Raw genomic sequence first — 17,461 nt, 5'->3', positions numbered from 1 at the left:
GGTCCATTCCTGTTTGGGCATCCTTCCATGATAAGACTTTAGCCTATATCCGTTCACGAGTTTCTTTAGCCTTTCACCATCTAGGCTTGCCAATTCGAAGATTCCCATTCCCATTTTCCTAACAATTCTAAATGGGCTTGTCCATCTCATCTTTAGCTTTCCTAGGTGAGGTCCCATTCTTGGTGAGAAAAGCAGGATTACATCTCCTTGCTCGAAGATTTTGAACTTTGTGTTTCTATCCACCTGGAGCTTTCTTCTTTTTTTGCACAATCTTGGTTGTCCACGCACTATATAGTATCTTTTCATCCAGTTGAAGGAGTTGCCCGATTCTGTGCACTTCTGACAAAGAGAGTCTTTGTGCCACCATGGCTATCCTAAGTCTTTGCCTAAGAAACTCCATGAACTACTGCTTCCAGCCCATACACCATGCTGAATGGTGTAAGTCATGTTGCATTTTTGTAAGTTGTTTTCTGAATGCCCATAACGTTGAATGCAACTTCGTGTCCTAGTGTGTCCTATTTTCATTTACCATCTTGACCAAAATTCCTTTTAGGATTTTGTTGGTGGATTCTACTTGACCATTCACCTACATGTAGTAGACTGTTGATTTCTTATGTATGATCAGGTGTTACTCTGTCGGCTTCTTAATCACTTCATTGAGAAATTGGCTCCCTTGATTGCTAACCATCTCTATAGGGCATTCGAATCTTGCCATGATAGTTTTGTACAGAAACTTTTCCACTATAACGATGCCTTACAGTCTTTCAAAGCCTTAGCTTCTACCCATTTCATATAGTAATTTGTGGCCACTAGTATGTATTTGTTCCATGTTCTCTGAGCTGCTAGCTTGAATGGGCCTGCAAAGTCCAAACCCCATTTCTAGAATGGCTCAAGTGGCAGTATCAGGGTGTGAGGCATTATGTTTAGATCATCTGGCTGGCCTAGCCTCTGGCACATGTCGCACTCCTTTGCAAACTTGTGTGCATCTTTCAATGCTGTTGGTCACCACAATATTCCTTGAAACACTTTCTTTCCCATGACCTCTCTAAAAAAGTGGCCCCCACTTATCCCTTTGATGTACTTCTGCTAGAATAGCTTGCTATTCATGCTTAGGGACACACCTTCTTAGAATGTGGTCAATGCCAATCTTGTACAGCTATCCTGCCACCACCATGAACAACTTGCTCTGCAAAAAGAGCTTTTTCCTCTGATCTCTGGACATATACTCCGGAAAAGATAAGTCAGAGAGGAATTGTAGGCAGAGGTGAGCATCTTGGAAGTCATCTTCCACCCCATCTCGAGTTTCTCTTGACACCAGTCTAGACATGAAATCTGCCACTACATGTCTATTTCTTGTGGTGTGATTGATGATAAATTCACACTCTTGTAACAAATGCATCCATCTAGCTAACTTTCTTGCCAGGTTTTGTTTGTTTACCAGGTATAAGAGTTCTTTGTGGTTCATATGAAATTCAAACATATTACCTAATAGATAATGCCTGAATTTCTTGATTGAGTGGATCATCCCCAATGATTACTTTTTTTTTGGTGGAATAGTTCCTCTTTGGATTTGATAGTCTTCTTCTTGCATAGGAGACCGGTCGAAACAAACCTTCATGTGACTCCTACATCAAAGCACTTCCAATGGCAAAATCAGAAGCATCCACGAATACATGGAATACTAGATCAAAATTTGGCTTTTGAAGAATTGGTGTCGACGATGACAGTATCCGCTTCAGATTTTGGAATGCCTCTTGACAAGATCCTGACCAGATATATTTTGCATCCTTCATGGTCACACTACTGTATAGAGGTATTGCCACATGTTTTCTAGGAATCTCATGAATCTATTGTGCCATTTGATTAGCCTCAAGAATTTGGCTAGCTCCTTAGCATTCTTGGGCGGCTACAACTTTACAACGATCTCGACTTTTGTCGGATCTACTCCAATCCTTCTGTAGACATTATGTGCCCTAATAGAGTTCCGCTCGTGGCAAAGGTGCACTTGGCTGGATTGAGGCTCAATTTGGCTATTCTGCACTTCTCTAGACATATCATAAGGTGCTTTATGTGGTCTTCTTTCTTTCCAAACACATTGAAATCATCCACGAATACCCTCATGAAGGTGGTTAAATATTCATAGAATATTTCTTGAACCATCCTTTGGAACATGGCTGGAACATTCTTCAACCCAAAGGTCATCACATTGGAGGCAAAAGACCCCCATTTTGTTTTACAAAGGTTGTTTTCTCCTTATCCTGTAGAGCCATGCACACCTAGTTGTACCCATTGAACCCATTTAGAAATAAGTATGTCTCATGTCTTGCCAGCATCCAGTATAGAATCTATGATGAATGGTAGAGGAAATGGATCTGATATGGTGGAGGCATTCAGTTTGTGGTAGTCTATATAGACAATAACTATGGGTGATATCCATTCTGCTCTATCAACCGGATAGATGATCCCCACTCTGAACATTATATCTATCTCCTCTTTGACCTTCTTAGCATAGGTAGGGTTCATTCTATACCTACTATGCCTAATAGGAATTGCATCCTCTTTTAGGTTGATCTTGTGCTGATAAAAGCTAGGATCAATTCCTTTCATGACAGAGTAGTTCCATGCAAACACATCCTTGTAGGATCTCAACAGCTCTAGGAGTTTTCCTCTGAATTCCTGATTCAATTTTGTGTTGAATCTGACTATTATGGGTTCTTGATCATCTCCTAGGTTAATTTCCTCAAGCTCATCTTCTTGGACCCTAATATTATGCCTCTTTAGTTGGTCTTCTTCCTACTTGAGAGAAACCATGGCCGTTCCCTGATCAACTTGTATTTTTGCTATCCGGTCCTAAGTGTCTTCCTCATCTTCCTTTGTACTCTCTTCATTCATGATCACCTTAGGATGAGCAACCGGGACTTTTAGATCGTATCCCTGTATAATCTGCTCAATGTCTCTACTTCGAAGAGTGACAGTAGGTCTAGATTTTCTTTCAAGATCTTCTCTTCCTCAACATCTTCCACCCCTTCCAAGTAGTTCAGGCCTTTTTTCATGCAACCTGGCAATATTTAACTTGTCTTTTCCTGTAATCATGTCTGTATCCAAATTGTGTCGATTCTTCCACTTTTGAGCCATGGTCTTCCCAGCAACATGGGATATGCACTCACAATCTCAGTCATCTTTAGGACTATAAACACGGCAGCAGCAGTGAACATGCATCCTGCCACCTCAATTTGTTCTCCTTTGATGATCCCAATTGGTCAGATTCTTCTCTGATCAGCCATCTAGATCTAGAATGGAGCAGGCTGCATATCTGGTAATTCCTAGCTTCTTGGCCAGGCTGTCTGATATTATATTTACTCATGATCCTCCATCTAGGGGGACCCTTTGACACTGTGTCCCCTATGATTTTTATGGTCACCTCCAAAATGGATATGTCACAGTCCTCGATTGTTTCCACAATCCTGCACTCTATGCTCGATTCTCCATTTCTTGCGCAGGTATCTGTGCCAATCTTTCATTTGGCACTATGGCCTAGAGCAGCTTTTGCCTGTAATTGGGTAGCATCGGATTCAACATTTGATCCAATGTGATGTTCAACTTCATCTTCCTGAGATCCTCCCATAAGTCATATTCCTCCACAAGGTTGCTGCTTCTCACCTTATTACTGGTCATACTTTGGCTTCTGTACACTTTTCCTTCTTCCTCGTTTGCTTCTTTTTCTTTTTCTTGACCTTCCCTTGTTAGTTTTCTCTTTCTTTTTCTTGACCTTCCCTTGTTAGTTTTCCTATTCAAACAAGCTTCATATTTCTTTCCATTTCCTTTTGTAGGACACTTCTACTGCTCTGGGCTCTAGTTGGCACTTTGGCATCCTTTCTTTCGTCATCTTACCATTGTATAACAGCTCCTTACCTGCTACAATTTCTTCCCTCTTCTTGACCAGGCTTGTCCAGTTTGGATCCATTTCAGCAAGCTCCACACACCATTCCTTGTGCACTCTACTAAGCTTGGTGATTTGCTCTCAAACCTTCTGCTACCCTGCCCACCACTGTTATGGCTTCTGTTTCTATTCCGACTTGGAATTCTTGCCTGTCTTGATAATTCCTTGGGATCTTGTCACAGCCATCACTACTACTGGTGGCTTTTCTTATTGTTTTCCTAACCATTTGTTCACTTTTACCATATTCACTATTGCATCAGTTCTTGTTGGGTTTGCCTCTCTTTGTGGCCTTGCCTCTTCTTGTTCTTATTGATGGCATAGTAATATGGGCTAATCATTTTTTCTATGCCATGGGGCACTACAATAGTAGCATATCAGCCCGATTCTTGTCTGTCCAAATCTTCAACCTCTTCTTCCATAAGGTCTATTGTTTTAAGGACGAATGGCGACTTGGTTGATAGCTGGGATATGTGAGGACTAATGCTACTTCCTTTCCACCACTCTCAAATTCATGTTCTGAGTGTTGTAAAAACATGTGTCAGTGGTGTGGTTTCTCTTTTCACAGATAGCACATGGCTGCTGCGTCTTTTTCATCCGACACTCTTCCTTTGTATGGCCCTGGTTATTACACTTTATGCACCAGACATCAGGTCTCAGTCTAGATCGTGTATGTTCTCCGGAAAGCTTGTGGCTAGGGATGCCTTTAGTTATTCTTGAACATCCATTGCTTGCTTTCTGCCTTTCTTCTCCCGGGACTTTCGCTCTTTGGCATTTGACTCTTTACTGGAATGTGATTCCGAGGTATCTTCACTGGAATCCAACTTTCTTCTTTCTTCTTCCTTCTTCTTTCTTTTGTCCTTCTTTTTCTTCTTGGGGTCTTTGCTTGTCTACTTCAAGATCCTCTCAGCTCTGGTTACTCCTTCCATCACTTGTTTAAAGGTGAGGGTCTCCAAATCATATAAGGCTACCACTGTCTTGAGCTTTTCCCTCGGTCCTCTCACAAACCACTGACTTAGTGTGGCTAGGGCAGGTTTGTTGGGCTGATCTAGATGCATAAGTAGCACTATGAATTCTACTGCATAATCCTCTATTGGCCTTTTCTTATGAGTCATCCTTTGTAGCTTCTCCAGTACTTACATGATGGTCTTGTCTCTCCTGAATATTTTTAGGAAATCTGTCTTTAATTCTTCAAACGTTTGGGAGTGCTCTAGACCATATTGGGTGTACTAGCCGGTGACCTTACCACCTAGAGTTGTCGCAAAGTACTCTGTCTTTTGCAGCAATGGGGAGCTCAGGTGGCCAAGAAGGTGGTCTTGAAGGCAAAGATGTGAGCATCTAGATCCTGCTCACTCTTGCCCTTGAATTTTGGGTATTTGAGAGACATCCTTTCCACATCTACTAGTTCTTGTTCTTCTTGATCTTCATGCCTCTTGTTTTGAAGCTCCTAGTGCTCTCCCTCTCCCTCTTGATTTCTCAGAGGTTCCGGATTGGCGCAGAATTCCTTCTGAAAGTCTTCTTGAATGATGCAATTGTCACCCCCTTCACTTCTTGAGGCCTCTGACTGCCGGTGCTGGTACCACATCACTCTACTTGAGCTTTCTTCATTCTCTATGCATTGTCCATTGCAATCCTATGACTCCCTCGTGAATACAAGGACGCGCACACTTTCTCTCTTGATCTATCTTGACTAGCTTTTCTATTCAGATTTCCTGTGCAGAACTAGCCTCAAAACTAGCCTCTATCTTCCTACTCTCCTTCCTAGCATACCATTCCCTAGCACGATTGCTAAAAGTGGTGGTTTCTAGTCAATACCCGGCACTTACGTGGTTCCGGACCACCTAGTCGGATCCTAAAGAGTAGCCGACTAACGTAACTATGCCCAATGCGATAAGCTAATGCTAGAGCATTGGCTTGAGTTCTTGGTCTCCCTAAGCTTGGGGAGTTAGTTGTTCTTATCACAGTACAATATATTGGCAAAATCGCATGGCTCATGAACTCTTTAGCTCAACTATCCACTCAGTTGTCTATCCTCTAATCCACACATATGGGAATAATCCTGTAAGATTCCTCCCTCCAGCTTTTGAGATGTAAAGGTATAAGAATCTCCCCTTCAATCTCTTGTAATCATTCCCCCCCTTCAGAATAGATGTAAGGTTTCTCCTCAACCCCAAAAAGATGTATAAATTCTCCTCTTAGTCCCCTGTAATCATCCCCTATTTCAGAATGCAAGAAAACACTGTTTTTGGCCTAGAGAGAGAAAATATTCTAGAGAGAGGTAATATAGTTTTGAGATATTTTTGCATATAAAGTTATCCCTTTTATGTAATATGAATTACCCTTAAACAAAAGTTCAAAAAGAGTTTTCTAATATGCATTAGAAATTAATTGAATAAGTACATTAAACACCTTAGCCTAAGGGTCCACATTTTCAGAAAATTATGGATTACGATCTAAAGAGTGTTCTAAAGGGCCAATGGGGTTAATCCAAGTGTTGGGATAAGAAAAATGCAAGAATAAAATAAAATTCCCCAAAAACGAGTAAATTCTCACATAAGATGAAGAGTTGACTATAGTACAGGACTTAATAGTAAAAAAAATAGAGATTTATTAGTTTAAAAATGAAATTTTGACACCTCAGGAGGGTGAGTGGAGGTCATGAAGGAGGTGCCTAGAATCCTCATGATTACTCTAAATTTTTAATTAAAAAATGAGATTTTGCATCTCTCCTCTCACTTCTTTCAAATTAGATCAGAAAAGTGGACCTAACTGGTCCAAAACTTGTCCAAATTGGATCAAACTGAAGCTGGAAACCTCTAGATTCTAGTTGGAATTGGTTGGTGGCCTCCCTCACCTATAAATAGACCCCTATTCTTTTGTATTTTCATCTTAGAGTAATAGCGTAATTTTTAATTTAGTGTATTTTTCTCTTCCCTCTTCATTGGCCCTCCATTGTGAAGCTTTGGGGCTTCACTAAACCTCTTCTTCTCTTAAAAATTACCCTTTCCCCTTGGTGGAGAAGCCTTTTTTGTGAGGGCTACATAACTTTTTCAAGGTAAATAATCAAGCAAACCAAGGGTAAGCCTAAACAATGATGTTTATGCTCTCTTTTTAATGTTAATCTTCTTCCTAATCTCCCTCATGCTTGGGAAGCATTTTATTTTATTGTTTTCCTCTTAAAACCATGCTTTTCTTGATTTATGATGAATTAATGTTTATGGTTAAGCTTAGGTTTATACATAAACTAATTTTTATATTAAAAGTGTAATTTTGAGCATTTTCAATTCATAGAAAATACAGGGAAACTATGGCAAAAATTTCATCATTAGAGAATGAGTTTATGCATAGAATAAATTTTATTCCAAAAGTGTAAATGTAAGCATTCTCATTTCATAGAAAATGTGGAAAAACTATGGTAAAATTTTTATCATTAAAAAAAATACATTTTATGCATAATTAATTTTTATGCTAAAAGTGGAATTCTAAGCATTCTCATTTCATAGAAAATATGAGAAAGTTATGGTAAAATCTTTATCATTAGAAAATGACATTTATGCATAAATATTTTTTACATTAAAAGTGAAATTTTGAGTATTATCATTCATAGAAAATGTGGGGAAGCTATGGAAAATTTTAAATCATTAGAGAATGAATTTATGCATAATAGATTTTATGCTAAAAGTGGAGTTTTGAGCATTATTCATTTGTTAGAAAAATAAAGAAGGTTATGCATAAATTTTCTAGATTCACTCAAATTATGAGAATTATGAAAATGATTAGGAATATAACTCATTTAGATAAAAATGGATTAGTAGGTGTGCATAAATATTTTATGCTAAAAGAGGGATTTCCATGATATTTTAATTTGGGAAAATAGAGAAAAGAAGGTGAAAATATTCATAGGGGTGCATCGAGAAAACATAGATAAATTTTTAATCAAAAAGAGGAACTATGGGTATAATTGATTTTGTAAATCCCATGAGATCGTATGTATAAATCTTTTATTCAAAAAGAAGAATATTGAGCATATTTTAATTTGGAAAATTTGAGATAAGAATGAGAAAATATTCATAAGAATGCATCGAAAAATCATGGATAAAATTTTAATCAGAAAGAGGAATCATGAACATATTTAGCTTCTGGAAATTGAAGTATATGTCTAGATTCTCAAGAAATGGAATCTTGGGTACATTCTAAATGAGAAAAGGGATTTTCCCAGAAAAAAGATCTGAAACACGCTTAGTTGGATGAATGTAAATACTTGTTGACTGACTTATTCCTAGATTCCCTGGGAAAGGAATCTGGAATTCTTGAAAAGACCGAGGGTCCAAAAGGAAACGAAATTTAACTGAATGAGTCGGGAAAAAAGTTACCTTTAACTGAGCCAAGTAATAGCCGAGGCTTAGAAAGTTCTGTCAATATAAAAAGTAGAGTAACTATACTTTTAACCTAGGTGATGTGTAGAAGGATGTGGAATGTGTGAATTGGTGTGGAATGTGAGAGAAACAAACTGCCATTCCTGAAACTTAATCTCTTGATACTGTATCATTACAAAGTTGGGGTGAATGCCACCGATAGCTCTACAAGAGGACGTTGTGCCCTCGTAGGGTCAGTATTTAGTGATCTAAAAAATTCAACTACTTGCAAAATTGATTTTCGCTCATCGCGATTAGGCAGAAACATCCAATTTTTGACTCTATGAATAATAGTATCCATGGTAACTTTGTCATGGGAACTATTATCCATCCACAACTCTTGCACTTTCTGCCAAAAGTCATATAAAGTTTGTAATAAATATCCCAAGGCAAAAACATCAGATGCAGGAGTGTATGCATCTGCCAAAAATGGATCATAAAGCTCTGGGGCTATCCACGGCCGTTTATTTCGCTCTCTGGCTGCGTAGGAGACTGCCTGTGCCACCTTCTCGGGGTTCTCGTCTGCTTCAAAAATAAAATTGAGAGACACCCGTTTTTTGGGCGCTCTCAGCAAGCAACCCCCAATCGATAATACCTATGCGTGGCTTTAGCTCTTTTGTATAATCCAACACTACATTGAAAGGATGTAGGTCGATATGTACAATACCTGCCATATGTGCTGCCGCTAGACCTTCCACCAGGGCATGCATAATATGTGGCATGTTTATTACTACCTCTTTTATTTTTGAAAGTTCTAGATGACTTAAAGGGATATTATCAGGCGGGGGTTGTCTCCATCCTCGATCCAAACGAAAAATTGCTCTGGTGAACTCACTGAATCTGAAGGGAACCTTCAGAAGAGTATCACCAAGAGCGCCGCCATTATAGTACGGAAAAATTGTGATCCAAGGAGCCTCTTTTGTAAAGGCAATGCATCGGACAATCGATGGATGTAGCACTTGCATACCCTGCTCTGCCTGGAAGCTCTCGAACTTCGCGCTGCCTTCTCCTTTGTAGTGCTTTCTGCAAAAAGTGATGTGCTCCGGTAAAAATGATATACCTTTAATTGCATACTCTTTTATTGTTCCAAACACACCGGAGCCTATTGTTCGTCCTTCGTGAAGAGCTTCGTGCGGGATGCCAATAAGATGTGTGCACATAGAATTGTAGATGGTACGATTAATGACACCTGTACCACTTGCATCTGCCTGACTGGACGTTGCAACGACGTCCTGGGCAATACGCACTCTTTTGGGGAGGGACTCTGCATCCAACGCCTTCATGCACTTGCTCTTGGCTCTTTGCTCGCTCCATACAATGTCCCATAACTGTAGACGTTGCATATTGGCTTCAGGCGGGGCAGCATCTCTAAGATCACTGCATGCTACACGCATGCTCCCCAAAATGGTTCGTGTTATGTGCTGATGGTTGAAATCTGCTATCTTCTGTCTATCTAGCAGCTCAGCGTTGTCTCCGCTTCGAAGCCGACGCTGTGCATTTTCCCATATTTGGTCTATGAGATCTCGCATGAGTATCTCAGACTCATTGATCTTTTTGACGACATCATCAGTACATTGTGATACTGTGATGACCGCTTCAACGCGAATTGCTCGCAGAACAATTTTGCGCTCTTCGGGAGAAAGCATGTTGATCGTCTTCGTAAATCTAGCAAATATCACTAAACACAAAAAAACAAAATATCAAACATTACTGAAATAAACATCAAGCAAACGTGAGAGAACAGCAACAAGTATATCAATATCGTCAATGTTCATACAAAAACGGAATATCAAATAATTTTAATGAACTCAACATCATCCAATACATCATCAAACGTGAGAAAACAGCAATAAGTGTATCATTACTTATCAATGATCAAACAAAAACAGAATATATCAAACAACATTACTGAACTCAACATCATGCAATACATTATCGAACGTGAGACAACCGCAACAAGCGCATTATTACTTACGAAGTGTATACATTATCGAATGAGAGAGAGAGAGGGGGGGGGAGGAAGAGAGAGAGGTGTGACAGATAGAGAGAGAAAAAATTAAATGACATTTTTTATAGTTTTGTGAGTTCCTAAAGAGAGAAAAATAATGTTTTGTAATCCTAAAGCACTCCTCATCTACATACCTATCGTGATAGAGAGAGATGTGAAGTGTATCATGAGAGAGAGAGAGAGAGAGGAGAGGAAGAGAGAGTTGTGACAGATAGAGAGAAGAAACATTAAATGATATTTTTAATGTTTTTGTGAGTTCCTAAAGAGAAAAATAATGTATTGTTTTAATTTTTAAGTAAATAGAGGGAGAAAAAAGAAATTATTAAGAATTATGTATATTTTAAGAGAAATAAAAAAAATCATTATCTACACATCTATTGTGTTGTGAAGTGAATCATGAGAGAGATAGAGAAAGAGTTGTGAAGTGTATCATGAGAGAGAGAGGGGGGTAAGAAGAGAGAGATTCATATTTTTCGAGTTACGAATCACGATATTATAAAATAAAACGTTTAGACAATATGATGTAAACTTTGATCCATGAAATACTAATGCCGCGTTAGCAACCAAGTATCGCATGGATCAAACACAATAAAAACAATACAAGTCAAATCAAACAAATTTACGACATTTATTCGACCGCGTTAACGATCATATGCCGAAATACGCAAGCAAATTTACGACACTTTTTCGACCGCGTTAACGATCAAATGCCGCAATATGCAAAAAACATTTTATGCACTAGCGGACGACACCAACTTGCCGTGTTAACGACAAAATGCCGCCCGATTCTATGGGAATACCAATAGGATACGAACATACACTGGCCGCGTTACCGACCATATGTCCGCATTTGACAAAGGGAAGGGAAGGGAAGGGAAGGTGACATCGCCATAACGATACTATGCTTGCCGCGTTACCGACTAGTACCGCTACGGCGTGTCATACTTACCATAGGACACAGACTAGCCGCGTTACCGACTAAGTGCCCCAGGGTAAGCACCATTCCGAAGAATGGCCTTACACACACACCAGTCGTGTGGCGGGCCACCCAAATCCTGCCGCGCATTGCGACAAAGGGCGGCTGCCCGCACGAACTCACCCACACACACATCCCTCCTGTGGTGGCGGACCACCCACATCCTGCCGCGCATTGCGACAGTGGGCGGCTGCCCGCACGAACACACCCACATACACACACACACACACACACAAGTTTTCATTACCTGTGTATGGTGTCAGCAATGAAATCCCAAAGGGCCCCCCGGGCCCATATATATAGAAAATTGTACCCCGCCGGGCTATATGACGACCCCGCAGGGACCCGCCGGGCTTTGATTTATCCCGGCAGGCCCGCCGGGTATAGCAAAAGCCCGGCGGGATTTTTCCCGGTTACCAGGTCGCTTGCCACCGGCTTTTCTGAGAACATGTTAACATGTGAACATGTTAATAACATGTTCACACATGTTATTAACAAAAAAAATTTTGTGATCACGTGAATATAAAATCAGAGTTTGCAAGTAGGGTATGTTTTTTCTTAAGAAGGCCTCTTTCAAATTTGTCTTTCAATGTGAAGGGCATATTTTTTTCTTTGCCCTTCAAAAGACTGTCAACATAAAGGTTATCTTTCAAGTTCCTTCGTAAAACATTTACAAATGAAATGAAATTGTCAAGTCATTGACCCATTATGGTAACAATATATCCATTGATCCATTGTATTACAATCTCTTTGCTTATGAAGTTTGTTTTTCTGGTGTAATTTGTATCTAAAGAAGCAATAAACTAATACCTACATGTCCTTCATGTGCAAGGTTCAAATTTTTTCACCCTTCCATGTCCATGTGAAGGGTAAATTTTTTTAATAACACTTCAAGAGCAATACTCGATTCTTTTTATACTTTTTTAGCGGGTCAAATTGCCCTTAGAAGGGCTAGCGGGTCAAATTGCCCTTAGAAGGGCTCTGCAACCTTCAAAAATAAACACTGACGTCTCGTAAGGCTTAATTTCAGTATAATAAGGGTGACAATACATGGTACGGTCGCAATGTGTCGTCCTTTCCAGCAACTTTTAGGTTGTTGCCCTTCCCCGCTCCGACATCGTCAAGCTCGCCGGCGATTGTTGAGCTCTGCTTGGCTTCATTAGACTTGACGTAGAGGGGTGCTTGTGCTCGGCCACTGACGTTAGCATGCCGCCATTACATGCATATAGTCTCGTCGTATTCTGATTCCCTCATCGCATTCTGTGTTAAATGCATCGCTACTTTAGTTATTGTTTTATGTGCCAAATATTTGCACATTTTGTACATACGGATGGCAAGCTTTGCACCTCTAACAGTCCTAGCATTGTCCTTGCACCTAAAGAACTCTAATATTCTTATAGATTTTGAGCTTGCTTATAACACTTTACCTCGTACCATTTATGGTCCTTGCCAATCATCTTTGTCCATAAAGCATTCATTCTTGTAGATAACTTCAAATTAGTTTTTCCATTTTGTTAAAGTCACACAGTGTACACACACACACACACACTACACATACATGCACACACACACACACACACACACACATGTGTGCGCACATGTTTGTGTGTGTGTGTGTATACACATACATACACACATGTATGTGTATGTATGTGCATACATACGCATACACATACATGCACACACACACACACACACACACACATGTGTGCGCACATGTTTGTGTGTATGTGTGTATACACATACATACACACATGTATGTGTATGTATGTGCATACATACGCATACACACACACACATGTGTGTGTGTGTGTATATGTTTATATATGCACATACATATATATACATACATATACATATGTGTATGTATAACTATAAAAGAAGGTAAGCATACCTATGCCTATAGCCGCACAAGAACAATGGAAATATCAAAGTGAAAAATTACATGACGCATATATATTGCTTGTTACAGTCTATAGTATAGCTATATACGAGGCTATACAACATGAGACTATATAAAACGTGGTTATACATGTCTATAGCCGCATATATAGCCTCACACATATATAACTGCATTGCAGACCATAACAAAAAACAGGGGCAGAATGGGAGAGATGTTCTCCCCCATTCTAGCTCTATTTCTCTCTCTTTTTCTAATGTAATGATAATTGAAAACATACAAGTATAAACAAATGGGGATGCCCTTAAGAGTGTATGGAGAGTGATAATAGAGGCCACATAAGATGATGGAAGCCCTAGTAGACATAGAACAAAAGAACATAAGCATATAAGCATGCAATGTAAGCATAAACATAGAAACATGCAACATAATCATAAATATAGAATAAACATACAACAAAAAAGCATAAAATCATAAACTTTGTGATAAAAATGTAATATTATCCAAAATTTCCAAATGATGAGTTATAAAGTGGGAGAGAATAATATCAACACTATTAATCACTATCTTCTGATTCTCTCTCCTCTCACAATATTTTGATTGTTTTGTCAGCCCGTGCAAATTTATCCTCAACCCTCACATTCCTATTGTTTTGAGGCCGGACATTTCCATTACTTTTCGGTTACACATGGCCACATTTTGTATATTAACATGATCCTAAAACACAACAAAACTAACACAAGTAAAACTAAAACATGATCCTAAAACACAACAAAACTAACACAAGTAAAACTAAAACATGATCCTAAAACTAACACAAGTAAAACATAGTTTAAGAAAACAAAGAGTTTATAGGTTGTTTAGGCCTCCATAAATAATAATCCATGCTTCTTCGTGCACCTTTTTAAAGAGAGCTTTCAAACCTCACTGTAATGCAAACTCATATTCATTCTACGTGTGGGGCCGGCCAATTCAATACTTCAAGCTAGATGTATATAAACATTAAATTTTAATTATAATTTCAAGTCATACTTATAAGATAATCTTTTTTTCTCAAAAGATAAAATATACTATGAGGTAATATACTTCCAAAGACGGCAAGGATATCTACTCCTCCTATAGCATCATCTCGCTCTACAAGTCGTTTTGCCATACACATCCCATGCATTAAAATATAAGTGCCATACGCAGAGAGAATAACTTTTTGACACTTTTTTGTGAGCTAAAAAAAAGTGGGCAAAGTAGTGAAGATCAGCTTATGCATGTCATAAAGCTATGCATGCTCTATGTATACATGTATAGAACTTTGCATGCTCTAAGTATGGATGCATAGAGCTATGTGTGCTCTATCACTATAACAAATGAAAAGCACATCCATGTCTAGAGCCGTGTAAATTTAAAAGAATCCATTTATGGCAAAAAAAAACTTCGCACGTATATAGTTGCGTTTGTAGCAGTGTGTGTATAGCTAACGGAATGTTTGCAAAAACAAAACAAGGAGAGAATGGGGGAGAGACCTTGGGGGGTTCACTATAAGTAAATCCTCTGTATCACGTGCGTTCAAGGCCTATTTTAAAAATCCCTTATCTGTGAATTTTTCATGAATAAAACATACCCTTTTTCTATTCAACCCGTGAATACCCCCTTAAATTATACCCTTCTATATGTTAAAAAAAATATGTAAAAAAAAGAATTTTAAAAATCCCTTCTGTTGAACCCACATGCTATGCTTACATATTTATGAGTGATCCCCAAGGGAGAGATATGGGGACATGTGAGAGATATGGGGACATGTGTCCCCACATGTCTCCCTCATTCTGTCCCCCTTTCTTTAATCACATTATTTAAACACTACTTAATCGTATTTTAAAAAACATTTAATCACTTAAAACATAAAAAATAATTGTAATACAATATCTTGGATTATATTGCAAATTACATAAAGTTATTCATGTCCAATAATGAATAAAGATGAAGATGACTAAGAAAACTAATTAAATTAATGCATCATCCTCATCTTCATCTTCATAAAGATTCTCCTTATTGAGAAATGCAATGTGTGAGCATGCAACATGTGTAGAGCAAGGAGAGGAGCATGCACATTAGAAAAGGAATAGACTAAGGGTTCATTGGCAAAGGTTAATTTACATGGTCATTTGTAAAATGTGAAATCAAAGGTTAAAAAGGTAGCACATGGAAAGTCCAAGGAGGCACATGTAGTGTGAGCATTTATGGACACATGGATGGCACAAAAGGTAGCACACCTAGTGTGATTTAAGAGCTCCATGAGAGCTATAAAATTATATATTCTTGTCTCAATTTATGAGCTTGATTAATAAGATTGTGTCTTAAACACTGTTGGCGAGTAAAATAGGTAACTGACAAGGGTTACCTAAAAAGATTCCCTCCCAAAATGTGTGAAATCTCAAAAATGGCTTAAAGACATAGTTTTTTGAAAACACATCTAGAATTCCATGTGTAAATTTAAAAATTACATGAATTTTGTTAATTTTTTCAAGATTGAGAACACATGTAACCTTCGTAGATTTATAAATTGTTGTTATTTGTGACATAAAAATAAACTTGACTTACAAAATGGCATAGGAGTCTACACAACTTAAAGAAATATCATTCTTGTTGTTATTTGTGACATAAAAATAAACTTGACTTACAAAATGGCATAGGAGTCTACACAACTTAAAGAAATATCATTCTTTTTCAAATAAAAGTTTATTTTATAAATTTCATGAATGTAAGACACTTTTTTTAATAGACTGTCTTGGAAAAAATTCTACCACTATGCATAAATATGCACATTATTTGACAAGCACTCAAAAAGTATTAGAGTACATAACAATATAAGCTCCATAATTTATGAAAAATCCTATAAACATCCTTGAGTCTATTTCTAGACCCAAATAGCAAAGCCTTTAGTATATACTTACCTTGACAATTTGCATGACATAATTATTTGCTCTATTATTTATAAGCAAATAGTGGGCATGATATACAACCAATGCTAAGAGTTTAAAGAGGTCAACTTATAGGTGTGCAAAGGTAGACTTATATTCATATATATAGATGTAGAATATGGTAACTATGGAGGCTCCAAGTAAACCTAAGCATGTTAAAAGAGTAGAAAATTGAAATATTTTTTCGGCAGGATAATTTTAGAGGCAGACATCATATAGCCTATGGGTGTAAATTTGGACCCACGTAGGCATTTGTTTTCATGAATAAAATTCTTGTTATGCAACATGGATAAGGGTGGCAGGCAGAAATTGTAGCTTTATCATGTATATATGTAGTGGTGGAAAAAATTCATAGTATGCATATGTTGATGCTTGATCCTAATAGCCATTTTCATGAATGTAGGTGATTGTATATCTAAGAGTAGTGTACGAATGACCTCTAGTTACAATTATTTAAAGTAGATGTGAAGGATGTTGAGAGATGTTATGTCTAAGGATAGTGTAGAATGAGCTCTAGTTATAATTATTTGGAGGACATGCAAAGGATACTAAAATTTGAAGGCTAGCCAAAATGCAACCACTTTTTCTCAATCATTTTTTAATTAAAAAACCCAAATTATTCTACACTCTCTCTCTCTCTCTCTCTCTCTCTATATATATATATATATATATATATATATATATATATATATATATATGTGTGTGTGTGTGTGTGTGTGTGTGTGTGTGTGTGTGTGTATGTGTAACAAAACACGTGGAGGGGCCAGTCTCCCTTAAGCTTCTAAATAAAAATTTATGCTTAAGAAAATATATAATTTTAATATTTAAATATCCATTTTTAAGTTTTACATTCTTACTCTACAAAGAGGAAAAATATTTAATAGACTATTCACTTCAAAAATGTAATCTAGAATATTAAAAATATTTAATAGACTATTCACTTATAAATGAAAAATTATGCTTAAGAAAATATATAATTTTAATATTTAAATATCCATTTTTAAGTTTTACATTCTTACTCTACAAAGGCGGTCGAGGAGCTCGAGGAGGCGAAGGCACGACCACGTGGAGCTCAAAGCTAGCAAACTGAGGTGCCTGGCATACATAGAATAACCAAAATTTTTAAAAATTTGAAGGCTAGCAAAAATGCAACCACTTTTTCTCAATCATTTTTTAATTAAAAAACCCAAATTATTCTACACTTTCTCCCTCTCTCTCTCTCTCTCTATATATATATGTGTGTGTGTGTGTGT

Source organism: Cibotium barometz, chromosome 25 (assembly GCF_041138505.1).
Source record: "Cibotium barometz isolate CiBa-2024 chromosome 25, ASM4113850v1, whole genome shotgun sequence".
In the NCBI taxonomy this organism is placed as follows: domain Eukaryota; kingdom Viridiplantae; phylum Streptophyta; class Polypodiopsida; order Cyatheales; family Cibotiaceae; genus Cibotium; species Cibotium barometz.
This window is presented reverse-complemented; position numbering follows the sequence as displayed.